The sequence below is a fragment of the Protobothrops mucrosquamatus genome, unplaced genomic scaffold, assembly GCF_001527695.2.
Source record: "Protobothrops mucrosquamatus isolate PMUCROS unplaced genomic scaffold, P.Mucros_1.0 scaffold12736, whole genome shotgun sequence".
Taxonomy (NCBI): domain Eukaryota; kingdom Metazoa; phylum Chordata; class Lepidosauria; order Squamata; family Viperidae; genus Protobothrops; species Protobothrops mucrosquamatus.
The window spans coordinates 1-4,102 of record NW_015398511.1 but is presented as its reverse complement, the minus strand read 5'-3'; the positions used below and the strand labels follow the sequence as shown (position 1 = coordinate 4,102).

Sequence of the window (4,102 nt, the reverse complement as noted above, 5' to 3'; positions counted from 1 at the left end):
TGACTGTGCGCAAAGCGTCCCGGTCCAGAAAGGGGCGCAACTGGTAAATCAGGCGCACCTGATAAAACGCCCCCCTGGTCACGGCCGACAAATGATCTTCCAGTGTCAGCCGTGGATCCAGGAGGACTCCCAGATTGCGCACCCTCTCTGAGGGGGCCAAGGATTCGCCCCCTATAGACAGCGATGGAACCAACTGACTTATTAAATTTACACCCGTGTTGCAACCCTGGGCGACCTATAATTTTATTTGAAACGTAGAGTATAAAATGTAATAAAAAACATGACGCCCGGCATATACATTTATGCTGAAACACAGAATGTAAAATATAAGTAGAATAATGCACGATTATGATATAGGGTTTCCTGCCTGAGCAGGGGGTTGGACTAGATGACCTCCAAGGTCCCTTCCAACTTTATTATTATTATTATTATTATTATTATTATTATTATTATTATTATTATTATTATTATTATTATTAGCTTTCACGTTCCCACGGGCACCGGAGAGGGCGTTCCAATGGGTGGGCGGGCTGCTAAATCCCGAAGAAATGCACCACCGGGGGTGCTTTCACACGACCTGCAAACTCCCGTGTCCTGCATTCGCACAACCTGCGAGTTACACCGCGAGAAAGGCGTTTCTTTCCTGCTGGATCGAGGGAATGACCCTCCCAGGGGCCAGTTTTTCAATATTAGCCCCGATTCTGGGCTAATTGTGACCCAGGAAAGCTCACCCGCCAAGATCCGCTTTCATCGGCCATCGCTCCGGTGGAGGAACGACTCCCGTAGGGGCGGGGCTTCTGGCCGATCGTTCCCGCCCACCTTTGTCCCAATGGGCGGGGCAAAGCGCCAATGGGAACTTGACAGGGACCTAAGGGCTACAGTCAACAGCGCGCAGCCCTCTCTTCCGGTTCTCTTGTGCAATGGAAAAAGCGGATAGGCGGGTCAGGCTCGGAGGGGGGGGGACTCAGGGCTACAGTCCGTAGCGAGCACACACCGCTTCCGGTTCCCAGATGTAAAGGAAGAGTTCCTCCATGTGCGGGTTAAAATAAATAAATGGTGTTTAAAAGCTCCGTTTAAAACAATTCAAGGCAGGAATGCGAATCAATGTAATTTCTCCAGTCTGGTCGTTTTGGCCATGTGGGCTGGGCTTCCTGGGAATTGTGGTCGCACGATAGGGGGCTGGGAGGCTCACATTGGAATTTAAATTTTTTTAAAAAAATATTGAGTGCATTATTCACAATTCATACCCTAGTTCTCTTTAAAGCCAAGCAATTGGACCCGAATGTCATTTGGCTACTGGAAAGAGCAGTTTCTGAACCTGAAAACCCACAAAAATGAAACTTGAGGGAAAGTAGCAATTGTATTTGTTGATGTTGGCTGGGGAAGTGGGCTAGGAGACCTTGCCCTCTAGATCAGGGGTAGTCAACCTTGGCTCCTTTATGACTCGTGGACTTCAACTCCCAGAATTCCTGAGCCAGCTTGGCTCAGCTTGGAAACCTCTCTTTCCCCTCAGCGTGGCTGGCTCAGGAATTCTGGGAGTTGAAGTCCACGAGTCATAAAGGAGCCAAGATTGACTACCCCTGCTCTAGATCATCTGTCTTCCCCACCACCATCGCCACCAGTGGAATCACTCCTTTCTAGGAAGGCTAAGGCAGGCAGGCCCAAGGGTTAGAGCCAAGCGCTCCCAGATTGTTAGCAAGTCGCTCTTAGTTAACACTAATAATAATAATAATAATAATAATAATAATAATAATAATAATAATAAAAAAGTTGGAAGGGACCTTGGAGGTCATCTAGTACAACCCCCTGCTCAGGCAGGAAACCCTATACCATCTCAGCCAAATGGCTGTCCAGTCTCTTCTTGAAAACTTCCAGTGTTGGAGCATTCACTGCTTCTGGAGGCAGGTTGTTCCACTGGTTAATTGTTCTCACTGTCAGGAAGTTTCTCCTTGCTTCACATTCTTAAAATGAAATATACAAATAGGAGAAAATATCTGTAGCTCAGGCTTGATCTGTGGGGTCCCTGCTTGGTGGAGGTGTTTTTTTTTGCAGACATTACATTACCTAACTAGGTAACAACATCAGCGCTAGATAGGAGGAGGAGGAGGAGGAGGAGGAGGAGGAGGACTGTTGGGTCCTTGGGGCTCTCTGAACTTGGTTGTTTTCCTGCAGACATCTCTTTACCCAACTAGGTAACGTCATCAGTGCTCAAAGGGAGTGAGCTTTGCTCTCAAAACTGAAAAGTCTTCAGAAGCCAATTTTCATTTTCTGTTCAGATCATTAACGCGCTTGACACAGAAGCAGGAATACAAACACCCTTGCCAGAAATGCTAGTATATAGGATTATTTTATTGTCTTCCGACTGCAGAGTTCAGGGTTTCCTGCCTTTCTTGCGAAGGGACTGACCTTCTCCGGAGAACGCAATAAAGCGAGTACCAGCATCATCCTGAGAAAACAAAGGGTAGAGAGGTTATTTCGACCCTAATTATTTTCTGGAATTGCATTCACAAACAGGCCCTGCTTCCAAGGCTATTCGGAAGAATACTTTTCAAGCTTATTGAGCATCCAGATTTTTTTTTTTTAGTAGAGGGTGGGTGGGGAGGGGACACCAGGAAAGCTTGCACAAATCATTTCCGGGGATTTTGGCTCGCAAGCTACCTAGCACAACATTAGCACTAGATTTCCGTTCGTTTCAATTTTTTTTTTTTAAAAAAAGGCATTGAATTATTTATTCTTTCTTATGCCACGGATAAAGGCTGCCCTGAGTTTTAAGATGGGAGAGGCGTATGAATGCAATAAACAAACAAACAAGACATGTCATTGGGTTAAAAAAAAAACCCAGCAAACACTAAAAAATTCACCACGTTTTCTGATATATTTGTTTCTTTTTTCCCCCTCCTAATCTTTTCGATTTCTCTGGAAAAACGATATATATTGCTGATGTTTGGAACGTGATGCATAACAGACCGCAGTCACCAGCTGCAACTTCCCTGGCTGGTTTGGGCCTCGGAGAAAGGCGACCGCTTATTGAAGTTTACAATCTGAAATCTGGTTAAAAAAATAAAAATAAAGGTCCCTATCCAGCTTCACTCACCTCTTCAATTTTTTTGACCAGCGGCCGGGAATTTCTAATGAATGTGATCTTGCCAATTTTGAAGTCGTAATTTGGAATGCCCCTGCAAAGGGGAGGAGGGGGGGGGAAAAGTTAGCTGTTTAAAAAAGACAGGAAAAGGTTTAATCAAGTCGATTTTGCATTTGGGGACCTGTGTTCACAGGCTCCCTTTGTTCTATGACTGGCTATTTTAACATAGTGAAATTTTACTGTACTTTATAAAGACGCCACAAGTCAAAAGGATGCTGGCTTTCGCAAGCATTTCAAAAATCAACCCGTTAATCCACAAAGACGGTCGCTGGATTCTCACAAAACGCTACTCTAACCCCCACCTCACCTCATTTTAGTTTAGTTCAAACCCAGCCATGAGTTATTTCGGTTGAAGCAACTTTACAAAATCAGCCAGTGTGGTTATTTTAACGTTGTTGTTAGCTGCAAAGTCGTGTCCGACCCATCGTGACCCCATGGACAACGTTCCTCCAGGCCTTCCTGTCCTCTACCGTCTTCTGGAGTCCATTTAAGCTCACGCCTCCTGCTTCAGGGACTCCATCCAGCCACCTCCTTCTCTGTCGTCCCCTTCTTCTCTTGCCCTCCATCTTTCCCAGCATGAGGCTCTTCTCCAGTGAGTCCTTCCTTCTCATTAGGTGGCCAAAGTACTTGGGTTTCAACTTCAGGATCTGGCCTTCTAAAGAGCAGTCGGGGTTGATCTCCTCTAGGACTGACCGGTTGGATCGCCTTGCAGTCCAGGGGACTCGCAGGAGTCTTCTCCAGCACCAGAGTTCAAAGGCCTGCATTCTTTGTCGCTCAGCCTTTCTTGTGGTCCAACTTTCACAGCCATACCTTGCAACTGGGAAAACCATGGCCTTGACTATACGTACTTTTGTTGGCAGGGTGATGTCTCTGCTTTTTAGTATGCTATCTAGATTTGCCATAGCTTTCCTCCCCAGGAGCAAGCGTCTTTTAATTTCTTGGCTGCAGTCCCCATCTGCG

The 4,102-nt window shown here is 46.0% G+C and overlaps 1 long non-coding RNA gene across 1 annotated transcript; it reads right to left on the bottom strand.

Moving 5' to 3' along the window:
• Positions 1-2,329: 2,329 nt before the first annotated feature.
• Positions 2,330-3,166, bottom strand: LOC107301440. Its single transcript, XR_001549293.1, has 2 exons — positions 3,095-3,166; positions 2,330-2,446 (listed from the first exon to the last, which is right to left on the bottom strand). It is a non-coding gene; the product is annotated as an uncharacterized LOC107301440 (long non-coding RNA).
• Positions 3,167-4,102: the final 936 nt, after the last annotated feature.